The sequence below is a fragment of the Camponotus floridanus genome, unplaced genomic scaffold (genome assembly GCF_003227725.1).
Source record: "Camponotus floridanus strain SB8 unplaced genomic scaffold, Cflo_v7.5 scaffold16, whole genome shotgun sequence".
NCBI classification, from domain to species: Eukaryota; Metazoa; Arthropoda; class Insecta; order Hymenoptera; family Formicidae; genus Camponotus; species Camponotus floridanus.
This window is the reverse complement of record NW_020229281.1, coordinates 2,855,436-2,873,576: the sequence shown is the minus strand read 5'-3', so window position 1 is coordinate 2,873,576 and position 18,141 is coordinate 2,855,436. Positions and strand designations below refer to the sequence as shown.

Below are 18,141 nucleotides of genomic sequence, written 5' to 3'. Positions count from 1 at the left end.
CAAAAGAGACAGACAAACAATATACAATAGTCATGATGGAGCGCTTTAAATCTGAAATTTAACTCCGTGGGATATGCCGTCCATTATTTATATATAACAAGTACATCACGTGAATTACAAAACGGGACGTAGCCTGTATCACGACGGATATTTGCGCTCGCTTCAAAAGGTATATATATATATATATATATATATATATATATATATATATATATTTTGCAAATATGAAACATCCTGATTTATTCAGTCGACAACCGGACAATCGAGCGACCGTAAAACCGCGAAATAATTTCATAAATCCCGATCGAATTCGATTAATAGCAATGTTTACAATATTCTGCTCTAATAATATATGTATATCTCCTGTTCAGGGAAATAATATCGGAATCATCAATTGTAATTTATTTATCCACTGCGCGAGAATTGTAGTAAACAATAAATCCTTCTCCATTCGGGACACTTTATTTATATTACGCGTAAAAAATAGATTCCGATAAAGCCGCGTTAATTACACACAATTAAAAAAATTCTATTCTCAAAGGATTATAAACTAGGAACAAACGTGACGTTGGAGTCATCATCGAGTCGAAGGCAACACAAACGTACTACACGATCGTGTACAAAACTCATACTTGGTCGAGCGATTCCCTGTCAATCACGCAATCTACTCCGCTTGTTTCCGATTTTCGTTTCCACACTGTGAACGTGCGATATTCGACTCGATAAATTCGCGAGAAGGGACAGTTTTCCGCGACTCCGATGCGCGAGTCTTTCTTCCCTCCGGCCAATCGGCCTCGCGCATAACTGACTTGCAACACGAGCGATTGTCCCAGCATGTGCCCGCACCGATGAAATTAACTCTTATCGCCTTTATTGCCCATTGTTCACTTTGTATGTACGGCGAGCAGAGGCCGATTTCCTACCTCGTTGAAGCATACATGTATATTTACGATAACCGGCCCGAACCGTCATTCCTGACGACTAGTTTGACTTATTACCAGAGCCGATATTCCTTTTACGAAAATCAAGTTAAACTTCATTTAGAGTTACATGTAACATTTATAGATAAAATTATAGGTTATAGATTAATAATTATATGTATAAAATTTATAGATACATATTATCGTATCATTCAGAAATTTTTTAAATCAATTTTTACTTTCTTTTATTTTATTTTCTTTATCGTTTTTTTATATATTATATATTATTGTTTATATACTTGTTTATTATTTTTATTATTATTAATATAATTTGTTATATATTAATAATATATAACAAATTATATATTATTTATTATTCATATGTTATATATTATTACATTTTATATATTATTTATGGAATGTAAAATAAATTACGGAAATGATTTTCAAATAGCGCGAAACATAGCGCGATAAACTATTAATTAATAATAATATTTATAATATCTATCTGTTGAAAAGAGAAAGAAAGAGAGATGGATAATCCGTCGAAACAGGTTGAGCATGAATGTCGCGGGAAGAGCAAAGTAAAAAGAGGGAAACGGAACAATACTATTTCCAGAAGAGGAAAGAAAGAGTTCGCGAAGATCTCAGCAGGTTTTAACGTGCTTATCTCTCTTTGTGAAAGTAGGTTACCGCTTGAGAAAGTGAAATACTCGGGTTTGACGTTTCATAGAGATGAATCTCGGAAAAAAATCCCTCGCGCGTTCATCATATAATTCCGTAATTCGTGAATTAAATTATAGAATAGAATTTATATATGAAAATTCATCGAAATGGAAGCTCTCGCCAAGCTATTAATAGCACATCGTGAATTCATCGTCGATCAAGTCCCAATCGAATCGCGGTTTGCTCCTTTTGCGTGACTTATCCGCAATCGACGAGTGAGCTCTTTTCTTATCGAGATGCCATCATCGTATGAGCGGGAGACGTGGATTGCATCGTAAAATCGCATCGATGCGATATCTGCGATCGAAATTCAAGATGAATATCTCTCCGAAGATCTCTCTCGCGAAGAAATCAAAACTCCCGAGATACGAGTTTGAAAATCTCTCGAGATACACTTACGCTATATCTCGAAACTTGAGGAGCGGAGAAAAAGAGACAGAAAGAATGCAAGGATGAGAGAGGGAGAAAGAGATGTCGCGCTTATAGACATTTAAACACATGCGATTTAAAGTGATGTCATAATCTAATGAGCCGCACACGTTTGACAATTAAGCGAAAACACACACGGTTCTCGATAATTAATGCAATAATTAGCGCGTGACCTGCGTTCGGAATGTTTATTCTTAAAACAATGCATGCTTCGCGTTGCGACGATTGTATTGAGATCTCTTTCTGGAAATATATAATGGATCAATACGATATCTGATCACCGCCATCGAGTATTTTTATGTCGCACATGGATAATGAAAAACATACAGAGCTTTAAGATTAAGCAGATTTAATATTCCGTAAAATAAATATCAATTGATTCTTAAATCAATTATCTTGACGAACATTATTTCACCGCGTGATGATGTTACTGAAAATTGTATTAATTGAAGCAACATCATGGAAATACTTTCGTATAGCTATAATTAATTCTATTTGTTAATATTATATTATGCGAGACCTGTCAAAGTTGGATGCATGTATTTCACGTGCATTTCTCAAATATTATATTATTTATTATATTATTCAATATTATATTATTTTCTCAAATCGCAAAAGCAAAATACATAAATACGATATTTCGAAAAATTTCAAAAGATCGAAAGAGGATTAACAAAATATTTTCGAATGTTCTGTATGTTTGTAAGTCGATTTCTAGATTCCATTCCGCGAACAAAATATTTATTTGATTGTGTTTTGATTTTGTTTCCTTTTCCTGTTTGCGCGCTTTGTGCGGAGAAAGAAAAAACTCGTCTTTCAATAAATACATTCTACATATATATACATATAAATATACATGCATATATATATCTATCCCTCTTTGAGCGAGGGTGCGCGAATATTCTATGGCATCCAACGAGAAATGCCCAGATGACGATAGTTATCATATCCGTTCTACGAAAATAGAGCTAAAGTAAAATCTCTCGGGCTATTTATTCGACAAATAAATAGTTTCGTATCAAATCTCGCGAATATTGTGATGCTTCGCCTCGTCTTTGCGACATTTTTCTGTGCGCATCCAATATATGTATCGCGATTTTCCTCATCATCGTCGATCAACAATTTCCCACTCTCCCCATCCCGAATATATTCATTCTTCGAGTATATTTGCGAATGAACCTACGTACGGATCGTTCCTTTCGGTGGAAAGATACGCTAAATTCATGGCTGGTGGCCAAAAGTAGCAAAGACTTTCGGGCATAAATTTCGACGATCGACTCGCTTCGCGATTATTCATCTCTCGTACTTATCGAATCGCGCGAGAGGCGATTGACGATCTGAAAAATGGCCGTCCTTCGACCCTTGAAACGCCCTTCGCCGAAGGCGACGACGGAAACGGCAAGGTCGGCGACCGTGTCGACACCCTCACCCTTGAAAACGCAACGCGGCAGGAAGGTCGAAGCCCTTTCATCTCTCGAAGAAAGAACCAGGAAGTGATCGCGCAGGAGCCTCCAAGTAAATACATTCGCATTAAAAGGGGGAGAAACCGGAAAAGCATGCGATAATTAACGCGTCGACCGTGGCACGGTGAAGTTTCCGTTTCCCGAGGAAGCGAAAGAGATAGAAATATGTCACGTCCTTATTCCACGAAAGATATAGCATCCAAGAAAAACGATCGCGAGAAAGTCGCGTATCGAGAAGGAGGAGGGAAAGAATGTGAAATATATGACTAGAATGTGAAATTTACGATTAGAAAATTAATTGAGATGAAATGATGATTCTTCGCAGAATCAAATATCGAACATAAATGAAAAATGTAAAACTGCCTAAAAATTTCTTCTTTTTATTGATAATATTTCTAAAATTTCTAACGAGTCTCTTCCTGTCGTAATTTTCAAGAAACGAAAATATTTGCTACTTCAAAAGCGCAAACATCTAAGAGTCTAAGAAAAACATGTATACGAAATATGGCGAAACTTTCGGAGTATTTCGACGCCATTCGAGTGCCATTGATTCCAGGTGAATTTGCAAAGTTCGGCGAAGTTGGACCGTTAAAGCGGACCGTTTATCTTTCGCGGAGTTGGTCTTTCGCAAACAGCGCGCAGAATGTGTCGTGATTTCTGCTATAATTTGCACCGTTGTTTACTACGATGTAGTCGTCAGGACATGGAATTGCGCGTTTTTCATTCCGTGTTCCATTAGAAAGAGTATCATTCAGTATTACTCTCATACTTATTACTCTCATAAAAAAGAAACCCATTTTCTAACTTGCTGAAGAAAATAAATTTCGAGAACTCGCGTATACAACGTTACGATTGGCTGTCTCAAGATTTATTTACGCACACATTTTTCTTACAAATGTTATATGCAAATTAATACTTTTTTTATATACAAATAATATAATACAAAATAATTATAATTAAAAAATATAATTTAAGATACAATATAATAATATAATTTTTTAATGCAATAATGGTACTGTAAGAAATAATTAATAGTTAAGTTTGTTAGTCAAATTACAATCTATAGTTTTCTTAAAAAATAAAAGAATTAAATCGAAGAACACAATGGAAATTATGTTGCTAATTATAAACTTGTCGCGAGTGCTCGGCAAAGAGAGTTGCTTTTCATTAGCGCTAATGTAAGTGCGTCAATGTGATTGCGATAATGTAGTGCGTCAAAGTGATTTCTCTTTCGTGATTTTTACATTCTCGCGATGAGATAAAAAAACGGATCCGTTCGTGATGTAACGTCCCTGAACGAGAGATGAGATTATTATTGCCGTTGCTTCGCGCGCCGATCACACCGGGAATTCCATTTGCGCTTTCCGGAATACGTTAATTCCGATTTAATGGCTTCCGAGTTTATACAAGGGCAATAATGTAATCCGAGTAATATCTGTTAGAATTTCGCGCTTACATTAGCAGCTATTCCCTTGGAGGGAAGATTAATAAGCAGCGATTCTGGCATAATTTCGCAACTTATCATGTCTGCAATATAAATACTGCACTCGCGGTATTTGTCGATTCAACTTGTTATCCTTCAATTATAGACTGTTATATTACACTGGAAGAAAAAATAATTGTACTTGTCATAAATTATAATTATTTCTGACAGCGACTATATTTAATGTTATTATTGTTGCATAAAATTAATATTATAATGGAATAATAATTATAAAAATAGGAATCTCAAGTACAATTTTTTTACCTATATAATTGATCCTTTTTCTCAGAATGAGGAGCAATTTCAAACTTTATATATATATAAATAGCATAGAATTACTTTATAAGCAGAATATTATAATGATGTTCGATTCTCGTTGCATTTGATACAAATATAAATCGCATAATAAAAGTTGAGGCTCTCTCGTTAAGACACTGGTTCAATTGTGTGCGAGCTAAGTAGATAATTTTAAAATCGTGGCATCTTCAGTCTATTATCTTCCTTTTTCTCTCTCCTTCACATTTTCAACTTTCCTCGCAACTTGACGTTAAAATTCTAATAAAGTAAAAGCCACTGAAAAAATTAACTCTCAGGAATACGATTTTATCTCCTTTGAAATTTAATTCCTAAGAAGTCGCTCATTTTTAATCGTTAGTTACACGAAAACTAATTTATCTCATTGAGAAGAAATCGATGTGTAATTATCACATAATTCGAGAATTTGTAGTGAAAAAAATATCCGCGTGTATAAACTTCTGACATAATGTATAAACTAACGTACCACGCATATCGGTTCAATTACTTCCGAAGGATTGCGACCCTTTGATGTTGATCGAGAGATTATCCATCTACGATTCGACGTTTAACCGATGCCATCTCACTCGACTAATTAAATCGTTAATGAAAGTGGTAATTGATCCCATGTTTGGATGCGATCTGCATCCCTTTCCAATAGCAAAAAGCATTTTGCTCGTATCTCATCTTTCGTTAGGTAATTAATTGGACATCGATTACCCATGAATTTGTTAACGATACCTCGCGAGAATTTCCCTTCCTCTCCCATATTTTGTCCCATTGGACGCCAATCCAGAGAATATCCATTAATTAACGTGGGATAATTTATGCGGGTGCACGCGGATAAGATTTACCAATGGTACATATTCCTCGATCATTCGAAAACGAGATTGACTAATTAATGCAATAACGTATGACGTGACGGGATTCTAAATACGTTTCACACTTTAAATTAAAATTAGCTGGAAAAAAATAATTGAGCATAATTAATCCAACAAAATAAACATAATTAACGAATCTTCATTATTTCGAAATTTACCGCTGAAATTAGGATGCGGAGACAGACACGTGTTTTCAATTGAATTTTAATTATTAATGTTCGATATTGTTTCTCATCGCGCAGATCTAAATAATTACATAATTCGGGGTACGTGAGAGTTATCCTGCACACATTTACCTCCCGCGGATGCAAAGGTCGATATGATTTCCGGAAACTGATCCGGTCCAGCCCGATGCACAATGAAATAATAATGAAACGGTGGATTCGGCGAAACCCGCGTGACCTCAGGGATCCGGGTTAACAGGAATTATTCGGCAACTGAATCAGTTACATTTACAATCTGTCTGCAAATTGTGTGCAGAATTGGATTTCGATAGGATGCGTATATAAAATTGAAGGAGAGTCGCAGAATCGAAGAAAAGTACGCGTTTCGTCTTGTGCGACTCCGAATTTAATCAAGTCACTTACTTTGTCAAATTCTCGAACAACACCCTCGCTTGCATTAATAACGAGAGAGGGAATAATCTAGAAAAGAGATCTCTCTCCTCTGCCTTTCTCTCTTTTAATATTTAATCAAATAAAGGTAGAACATATAATCAATATCGATATCAAATAAATATATTTTTTTTCTCTAAGTCTTTATTGATTAAGTTTTCTTAATTAAGTTTCAGCTCAAAGAAGATCGATATATTCGTGAAATTTCGCGTAACAAGAATCGACATATAAAATTGAGGAGACGAATAATTTTCGTAGATTAAATCAAATTAATATACATATATTGTAAAGATAAAGACATTATTTCATAAAAGAATTATAAATAGTATAAATCGATGTCTTTTCAATTTCTTTGCAGTGCTTCCATGGTATAAATAAATAATTTATTTCTCCCAAATCTTTCTCTCGCTAAAATTATGCGATCATTAAGGATGTAAAAGTTTTTAGAGATACATTTTTACAATTTTGTCCAAGCGAGGAACGATTAGTCAAGATTAATATCGTTGAACCGAAAAACACGGAGGTTGAATTCTCGCGAAGCAGGGGATTTTACGTTAAATTTATCTGAGAAACTTTCGAGGAGAGAGAGAGAGACTGAAACTGAGACTGTGCTTGAATGAAATTGGCCGATAAAAACTAACTACACTCGACTTTCAGGAGCTATTTCGACAGATTGTAATTAACCCGGTATTTATCGCTACAACTCTTTCTCGAAATGGACGAACAAGTCGAGCGCGAATTCGAGATTCAACTAGAAACGTGTTAAATATACATCGAAATTCTTTATTCTTATTTTTTCATAGCCTTAATCTTACTTTTGTTTTCCTTATTCTTTTCTGTTTAAGAGAGAACATTCATTTGCAATTAAGGAGAGTGTAGTTCACTATAAATATTCCACACTTAATTTTCTCGCGAATAATTCCGTCTCTCGACTTTACTCAAAGAAATATATTGTTCATTAAGATATCACGTATATATAAATGTACACATAGCGACTTCTTCATCAATCATTATTACACAATTACGCCATTTGCATCACATTAATCAAATACCCAGACAATTATACCTCCGAGTGATGTATGTTCGGCGCCAAGAAGATCATAATCTAAATATCGCTTAATATAATTAATAGTCACAATTTTGCCATTCAAATTACAGATATCAAGAAGTATATAAGCTCTAAAAACTTGCATAAATACAGATATATGTATTAAAATTTAAAAAATTTCACGATATTACGAGAAATATCTAAACTATAGATCTTGTGGCAATAAACGATAAAAAAAGATATCCGAGGAAACGATTGCTCGTGAGCGATTTAACACTTTATATATATATCTAAACAAAGAAGAATGCAATATTATTTTTTACAATGACATCGACAGAAGTGAAAGAGAGCGTCACGACACAACTTACGCCGAATTGGTCAAGAAATATCGTAGGTATTTAAATGTATCGCGGGAGAAACCGTCGATCGCGACATCGATTGATCCAGCAATAGAGCCAACACGCGCGTCACCCGCGTCGGAAGAGGCCGAGACGACTTTCGCTACCCCTTTCTCTGCGAAGGGGGAAAGAGAAAGAGAACGTCGAGGCTCCGCGAAACGGTCCCGCGGAACGGCCGCGGATTCGGAAACTGAACGACTTCGACAGTTGGGGGAAACTGTCGGCGCTCACTGTGTGTGACGGCGGGGGTTCCTACCTACCTACCCAACCCTCCTTCCTCCCCCCGCGAGCTGACGGTCCGCGGACCCCCTCCGGGGAGTCTCCTCCGCACCCGCGCCGCTCACCCACGCAGGCAGGCACCCACGAGAGCGCGAACGTCTCGAGCCAGGAACCGTTCGCGTTCCCATGACGACACGCGTGCGTTTCTTCCCCCGCCCCCGCCCCCTTTCCCCGCGTTGCTGCTTCTTCCCGACGCGCACGCGCCACCGACCGGGCACCTCGTGGCAACAGGTTTTGAAGTAGCCTGCGTGTGCCCGGAATCAGGCACACCACGGATCGGGACGAGCGATCGATACAGATCGAAGTCGCGTGATGCGGCGAGAAAGAAAGAGGGAGAGAGAGAGAGAGAGAGAGAGAGAGAGAGAGAGAGATAGAGAGGCGGAGGGGAATACAACTCGGGTTACGGTCCAGGATCCGGATTATCGTAATGCGTGGATTTCGAAGGAATAATGTATGTCGTGGCAGGGAAAAACGATGCAAGTCGAGATCGAAGTGACTTTGCGAGTGCGGGAAGACGAGATTTTTTTCTTTCCTTTTCTTTTTTTTTTTAAGGCGACAATACGGTCGGGGCGGAATCAAAATTGTTATTACGACGGAGGTTTACGATTCTACCGAGTTGAAAACCACTCTGGGTTTATGCGATGGTAGAGAGATATGTATGAGTTTATGCAGGATGTTCCTCTGCCAAAAGAGCTTAACTATTCTCTTGCGATGACGAATTCTTCGAAATCTTCTTCTGAAAAATATATGAATCTTTAAAAAAACAGATATTGCATTATAATTTTAATTATCGGGAAATTTAATTTTATAATATATTATAAAAAACCATTTATATCGAATAAGAATATTTAATTCTTTTGAATTAATTTTTTGTATAATTGATCATCAAATTATTCATTCTGGTTTATTGGAATAATTTTATGTATCGGTATTACTAAAAGAATTACAAGGATTTGTAATTATATTATTTTATATTATATTTGTTATATATTTATTTTATTTACATTTATTAATTTTATTTATAATGTAATAAAATATTAATAAAATTAATAAATATAAATAAATAAATATAATATGATTATACAAAATCCTTCTAACAATAACGTTATATGAAATTATTACACCAAACCAAAATAATTTCATGATCAATTACAAAACAATTAATTTAAAAATGTAATATATTTATAACATATTATTATAATTTTATTATATTATATTTATCATTCTAAAAGGAACAAATAGGAACAAAGTACTTAGTAAGTGATATAACGTTAAATTTTGATATAATGTTATATATATGAAAAATATATGATTAGGAAAAGAACTTTAAATTGTGACTCCAATATATCAAAGGACTTGAAACTATCGATATGTTTCTTTTTGACATATAATCCTCTTTGTCTGTCCCAGAACTGCCCTGAAGAGAAACGATGTCTATTTGGCAGAGAAGAGAACCGTATAACTGATTATCTATAATACTCCTTTTCTGTCTTATGTTAAACGAGATAGAAAATCATTGAAAACGATTCGCAGAAATTTCAAGAGTCTGATTGATCGGGTTGAAAGCTGTCTCTTATTGTTTGAGAAAGATGCAAGAGAAATCCGAAAGATGAACCGTTTGCTTCAACGAGGCACTCTAAGTTTTTTCGACGACTCGATAATACGGTCAACAAGCGCTTCTCGACATCAACCTTGTACAAGCTCCTCGATATTGAGGAAAGTGATCGGTTTCGCGCCGTAAAACTAATGCGATTTGCGAATTTATTTCTTGCGACAATATTACATTAAAATTCTCTTAATTCTTAATTCAATTTAAATTTTATTTTACATGTTTCAAGTTCCATTTTTATTTTTAGTGTATATAAATTTTTCAAATTTCCATCCGCTTTTATTGAATGCAATTTTCTCAAAAGTTTGAACAAGAATTTAGTCAAAACTGTCATATCATTTCCGATAAACAGTATAATTTTTAACAAGTATAAATTTTTAAATTTGCGTTTAAGCCTGGCAACAAAATGCAATATCGATTTTTTCAATAACTTTTCTCTTATAACAAAACAGGGAAAAGAATTGTTTCTTATTATATTAATGCACCTCGGACCCATCCGAAATAATGATATCAGGATTGGGTAAGATTGTAAGATAAATCACCACGTAGGGGTGTAAAGGGATCGTAAGGGGAATTGATCGACCTTTTGTTTAGATAACTCGTTTCGCGTCCTTGGACCACCTGGGGTTCCATCCAGAGTTTTCTTGATCAAGGTTTTGTGGACCACCTGGTACTCTGTCAGTGATGGAATCAGTGATTACAGTTGAAATACCTTACACTTTAAAGATATCGGACAATCCCTTAGAGATCTTCTCTATTGAAATTGCTTTATTACATGTAACATATTTTTATCTGTATATTGGACGTTTGCTCTTTAGTGATAGAAAAAAAGCAGATTGTTAATAATTTTTTCAGAAAACAATATGTCTTAAAAAATTCAGTTTTTTGTGAATAATTTGTTTAAAATTTTATAGGAACATATAATTGCTATAAGAGAGAGAGAGAGAGAGAAAGAGAAAGGGATATTAATATTATAATATATATAATATATTATTACATCAAGAGATAATTATTAACCAATTAAAGTAGCATAAAAATCCCAGTAAGAACAAGGAAAAAGATGAGCGAGCTTTGATTTGTTTTTACGGTGCGCACATTGGAACTTCAATTAGTGTCGACGTAGGACGCGAGCTGTATCATCGGACAGATTGATACACAACACCTATTAGAACATCAAAGTGTCAAATACGAAAAAAAATCGTTTCTCGCCGATCACGTTTTTCCTCGTCAACAATCGTGGAATGCGAACAAATTGGCTCCGAACTCTTCTCCATGGAAATCATTCCTCTCGTTGCAGGAAGCAAAAAGCTACACTCGTCGCTCGTTTCTTTTCGGCAATATTCGATTTATACGACTTCGGTGTCGCCCTTTCCGCGCAATTGGAAAATTTATGCGCATTGGTTTCTTCGCTCGTCTCGATCACTGCTCGAACAAGATTTTTTTTTTACCGAATAAAAAGATTTACGAGCGCGATTGACGTTGCTCTCGATACGCGATCCCTCCCTCTTCGTGAGAAATAAAATATCTTTCGGAAATGGAAAGGGGGAGGATGAAAAAGTTATGGAAAAAAAGGTTTATAAATTTTTTCGTATATGATGTACAAAGGGAAAATGATTTGCAGCTCTTAAAATATCGATAATGGATTATTTATTCTATCAACGAATAATTAAAGCTTTTGCAACGATCCCTACATAGTGAGTGAGCAATTCATGTTTTCAATAAAAAAAAATATATTATTTGAATTCGAATTTCTCGTCCGATTTCGGAAAATATTTGAACAGCTCTCGGATTTTATATATTTCATATGCAAGTTCCCATAAAACGTTTGCCCAGTGTATTTCGTATTTCATTTAATCCACAAATATTTCGAAAATATTGTCACTTAAAAAAAAATAACTTTTTTCGACAAAAATTACTCTCAACAAAATTTACTCGTAACTGAGATATTAATTATTAATTATTTACCGAAACGCGACGTCATTAGCAAAGCACGAATTATATATGTTGCGGTATTTACAATCCGACAGCTGCCTCGTTAAATAAATGAGCCGCATAGGCCGGATATGAGTAACGGTAATAATAATTGTACGGATGTGAGCGCATACGGTGCCGTTTCAATTATCACAATCCATCATTACGAACTCGATATTATCCACAATCGTTGACGCACACGATCGATCATATTTAGAGGAAGAGGGAGTATCTTTTCCATATGTTACATTGTACAGGAATTACGTAAAATATCTGCTAATTACACACGCGTATTTTATACGGAATCTTTGAAACAAAAAATCATATCACACTGATGAGTAATATATATTGGATAATAGCGTGTTGAAAAATTTAACCTCTTGTATATGGCTACGGGAAATACGAAATTGCAATGTTAAAACAAGACACATGCAAAAATCATAAAAAATGCTGCAGATTTATATTTCGTATAATATATCGTGAAAGAAATATGTTGCAATCAAGGTTTATGAATATTGACATCACACTTAATATCATGTAAACCAATAGTTTTCTCGATTTTATTACTTATGATAAGGCGTATTTGCTTAATAAAAACTGTGATTACGTGCAAACAAAGAATCGCAAGTAACAATACTTTTTATCAAATTTTCGATTAAATCCTTAAGTGCGATAAACATTCTTTTTGCCAAGAATATATTGTTAGTTACAAGATATTTGCGAGAAATTGAATTCTATGTAATTAATTTTAGATATAACGGTTATAATTAATTGTCTTTTATATACATATACAAATATATATTTATTATTATATATTTATTGATTATAAATAACTCTAATATATGATATATAACAATTGTATAAAATAATTATATAACATAATACGAGATTACATATGTATATATTTAGAATCTTACAATTAAGGATTTTCTTTAATGCCTAAAAATTCAATATTTTTAAATTGAATTAGCATTTAAATAATAAGCTTATTGATCAATTTCGCGATGCGATGATGAAATCAACTTTCTGTAGACTGAACGGGGATCTTCCCATTCACGAACGTAGACTTCGAGTTTGTCTCGATTTTCGCAACGACAACGGACGTTACGCAACCTTAATTACGCAGGCCTTGATGCAACATTAAGGCGATTACCAGCGCACACAGCTGGCAATTATCACACGCATAGTGACGGTGGCCTCTAGCCCGACAATTATTGCAAGCGACACATCGCAAATAGCTCCTATGCACGGCGATGAACCACGTCGCATCTTACTAATGTAAGTCCACCTCAAACGTGACAATAGAAATTACCTTCGAGAATGTCGGGAAACCGATACCATCTGCGGAATATACTCGCGAATTCCTCGCACCGTTGTTTCTCTCTTCGAACGACAATGTGATATTCCCAGGAAGCTCTCGAAAAGCCCTCTTTATACCAGCGAATCTCGATGCCGACTCCGATATCGAATATACACTTCAAGATGTACCCGTGAATATTCCCGCTGCTGTTTATTTTCATTTCCGAGCAAACTCCCGTCTCTTCTTCAATTTTAAGACTTTCTATGAATAAGTATAAGTGCGGAATAAATCAGCAACAGTGGAGGAATGTTAAAATTAAAATGATATGTATGTAATTCGAAGTAAAATAAACTTGCATTCGACAAGTTAAGAGGATGATGATACTGTTCGTTACGAGCCTTTATTTGTATAGAACTGCTTGAATTCGCAGAACTCTCTCTACCTAATATACGCTAACCGCGAAATTCCATTTCGCAAATTCCCATTCCGGATCGGCGAACTTGGCGGTTACGCGAATCATGCACTTGACAGCTTCGCTTACAAACGATCGTCAACGTTACAAATGTGCGTCAATCTGTTGCAGCATCACAACATGTAGACCTCCCGCAGAATTTCCCTTTCTATATCCTCCCTTTTTGCTCCCTTCCCCATACATTATATAATATAGATCGATGATAATCGTATCTAATGGAATGCGGGACATTAATGTGTGTCGCGCGTAATTAACGTTATTAAACCGTTTCTCTGATTAACACAATCTGACAAGCTTCATAGCATTTCAATTTGCAGATCTTCGTTTATTGATTTTTCTCGCTTTCTAATCCAAATCATGAAATCGAAGACTTTCAAAGCTTTCGTTGTATGTTTTTTTTATTAAGGATGTTTTGTACAATCTCAGCAAAAAGTAGCTAAAAATCAATATTGACGAATATCCACTTTTAGTGTATTTTGAGTATGAGAAATTGTGTGGAATATTACAATTTGATTTTAGCAGTGCAGAGATGTATTTTTTAATATTTATTGCGTTTTTACTGAAATATTCCGAATTTTGTTAATCGAAATGATTAACTTTTGGCAGAGAATTTCGTCTTGTGACAGATACATGGCTAACTTCATTAAATTATATTTAATATCTTTTTAAGCAGTTAGTACTTATATATAATATTATTTGACCAAATATTTCCTCTGTATCCAAACTTTTGCAAATTTTAAATAAATTCTGGAATATTATTTCCATGTGTTTTTGTCATTTGAATCGACGTGGTTATATTCCGTTTCCCATAAGAACACATATTAATTCGGTGCAAATTAAAATCCTTATAACTTGTGAACGCTTTAGTGAATCGATTTAAAAATTGTACTGAAGATTCTAAACATATGTGAGAACATTCTGTACAATTTTCATTAAATTCTCAATATTTTGAAAATAGGTACAAAACATCCTTAATACAAGTTCGGATTTTCTTTTTTTTTGTGTTTTGTCAATTATTTACAGAAATTTCAATGTACGCGGTTTTTTCTCTCTCTTATCTAATTCTTTCTTACACGGATACATACAGACTGAAAAGATGAAGATGAGTAAAATCTGCTATCGGGCGTCCCAGTGCGAGGGAAACCCAGAGACGGAAGTTTATTAGCTCAACCCTCAAGCAAAGCGAGAAAGAAAAAGAGATAAAGGGAGAAAGAGAGAACGATAGCAGCAACATAGCAGCGCGTATAAAAAGAGATAAGTGTCATCATCATCAGCTACAAAAATTAATAAAGCATAAATACAGGAGGGTGAACGTGTGCCGACGCAGCGTATTTAATACTGACAGAGGGGTGTTGATTTCGCGCGAAAGGTTAATTAAATGCCAATCGCTGAACTTGACCCGGCGCAAAATGATAAAACGTCATCTCTCTTTCTCTTTAAAGGACTAGTTGCGCGTAAACGCGACGATAAATTATTCGCCTTTCAAGAGAAAGGATACGATTGCCTGACCGTCTCTATTTCGATCAAGAAAATTTATCATCATGATATTGCACATGAAACGCACGTAATCTCTATTGTCGCGAGCGACTTCAATCCGTCACTACTAAAAAGGGGTGTCCCCCCTTTAACCAAATTCCCTCTCATGTATAGCGACATGAAAACTCGGGATATAGAAAACATATAAGGGCGCCTCCAGCCGTATAAACGAAATGTGTTTCCCCGCCGTGACGAGGATGGGAGAGAACCGAGTTCCTTCGGGCAAAAAGAGGAAGGAAACACGGAAGGGGGAGAAAGAGGAGTTATATTTGCACGCCGCGTACGGTCAGACTTCGTTCGTGCCACCCCTCGCTGGCAGATGTCGGATGTCTTCCTGACATGGGACCGTGTACACGGGCCTCCCACTCTCTTTCTCTCTCTTTCATTCCTTTTCAAAATGGCAGAAGTATAAAGTACTTAAGGGCGTGGGCCCGCTCGTCCCGACCGTTCACGCCTGACCTTTTCATCGTGGGCCCGGACAAAGGGATAGGCGCGACGGGCTCTAATGCGTGAATCTCCACGGGGTTCAACGGAGTGGGAGGCCCCTTTGGAACGGACCGCTCGAATTTTTGCACAATCACCTTTTTACGATGGTCAGGACGCCGATAAAAGATGTACACACGCAAATTTTCAATGAGAGCGGTGAATACAAAATCCATGAAAGAAATGACGGACGTATTTTTATCGAAGTGATTTAAGTTTGAAAAGGAGGGAAAACTTTGAAAAAAAAAAAAGAAAAATAAATTTTCCGCAATCATATGATTATGACATATCCAGTAATTTATATTTTGTATTCGTTCAAACAGCTTTCTAGAGATGAAAATTTCCCAAAAATGAGCCAGCTATAATCCTGTTATCAACGGCACAGTGTTCGAATTAATTATTATTAAACGACATTCGCTCAGAACGAGAGGGGCGGGGAAGGGGGAGAAAGCCGCAAACAAACAAGAAAGATGATATCCCGTTTGAAATCGCAATCGTCAAACAATGGAAGCGCAGCTCAAACATCGCGCCGCTCCTAATTTAATCTCTTTAATCGATAGCCACGGCCGCACGTGGCCGATTATTTTCGAGGGAAACATTCGCGCGCGTGCACAATATCGAAAACCAATAATCAACGACAAATGTTGCCGAGCCCTCCCTTCTTTCCTTCCTCACCTCGTCTAGCATCACACACTGATCTTCCAGCGACGCGTAATTTACACTCGGCCTCGATTAGATTATACCCAGGCAGAGCAACAGGCGGATGTGCATGCGTGAAGGAAAGGGCGAGTGAGGGAGGGGGATGAGAATTAATCTCCGACGCAATTTATCGCGCTCGCACGTCATCTGAAAGAGCAATAATTCGACTGTATTATCGATAATTCGATTATATGAACATGCGATGGACGAATCAGCTCGCTATTAGCGTCGACGAATTTATGGCAAACTGAGAGATCACATCGGGATAAGAAACGTAAGAGGAAGACGCGATGTCCTCTCTCGATCGATATTAATCCTTAAATTGGTGCGTGGGATTCTGCGCAAGATTTTTGAAATTTTCATTATCAGAATTTTCATTATCAGGTAATGTAAATTTTTACGGATGACGTCATCTCGTGTACTTTCCAATAAACTCTACTGATCGAATCGAGTGTAATGTTTTTCCGCTACGACGAGATTCTCGTCGATTAAAGTTTCCTTAAGAAGCATCCTAGCACATCCAAATACAAATATGTAATTAAATGTTTGAACGGAATATAAGAAAAATAAAGGACATAAAAAGAGATTATAGTAAATATTGAATTAAATAAGAATACAAATTTCAATAAAAATTATGTAAACAATAAACTTTTTTTTTGAAAATACAACAAAAAGTTCTGTCAATATTCTATTTTTTCCATTATTTTTTACTAGTTTAAAAAATGAAATGGAGAGTTTTTAAACTAATATTTAAGAAACAATAATGCGAGTTTTTTTTTATTTTGTTTTTTCTCTTTTTGAGAAAACAAATACTGAAATCAACGATTTTTTTAGAATGTTTAGATGGAACGCATGAATCGACTAACATGTGTATCAAATTCGTTGCTGAATTAAATAGAGAGACAATCAAATTTTCAATACAAAAACCTTTGCCAATATAAGACTCCAATTCCTAAAATCTATCAAATTTCCTATCTTCTTCTTCTTTTCTTTCTCGCTCTTTATCGGTACGATTCTCCGAAATCTTCCCGAGATATCTTCGTTCGCTCGATGATGGAGCAACAAATAAATGAACCAGAGAAGTTTTTCGACGCGCGCGCGAAATCTTAACGAAAGCGAATCGATATAAATATTGATAAGTAACGCGGGAAAGCACGAAGAAGCAAGGGAAGAAGAGGAGGAACAAGAAGAAGAACACGAAAGGCGGAGTGGAGCAAAACAAACGCGGGAGAATGAGAGAGAGGGAAAGGAGAGGAAGGCCAAGTTCGTGACCAGAATAACGTTCTCGAGCCTCTCTCGTAAGTTGGCGCATATATAAGAACAAAAAGGTACATATGAAACGATTTGAGCAACGCCGTCTAGAGTCGGCGACTCACTCGTTCGTACTTATAAGCGTTTCTCTCCTTTTCTGTCGTTAGGAAGCAACCACGTGAAAAGAGATTGACGATTAAATCGCGCTTCGGAGGTATCCCGTAAGAGAAAAGGGAACGCTAGATCTCTCTGCGTGCCACGAGAGAAATAGATCTCTACAAACGA

General features: G+C 36.0%; 1 protein-coding gene across 6 annotated transcripts in view; it reads right to left on the bottom strand.

Annotated features, from left to right (window-relative positions):
- The window catches only part of LOC105255950 (ras-related protein Rab-37), a 146,503-nt gene that overhangs the window by 29,440 nt on the left and 98,922 nt on the right, over positions 1 to 18,141 (bottom strand). The window contains exon 1 of one of the 6 annotated variants that reach the window (XM_011265530.3): positions 8,227 to 8,518. The exons of 4 other annotated variants lie outside the window; for them this stretch is intronic. The gene's annotated coding sequence lies outside the window, so the exon portion shown is untranslated. Of the gene's footprint in view, positions 1 to 632; positions 979 to 8,226; positions 8,519 to 18,141 lie in introns of those variants that run through there. One more of the 6 variants, XM_011265528.3, reaches the window with a different exon arrangement.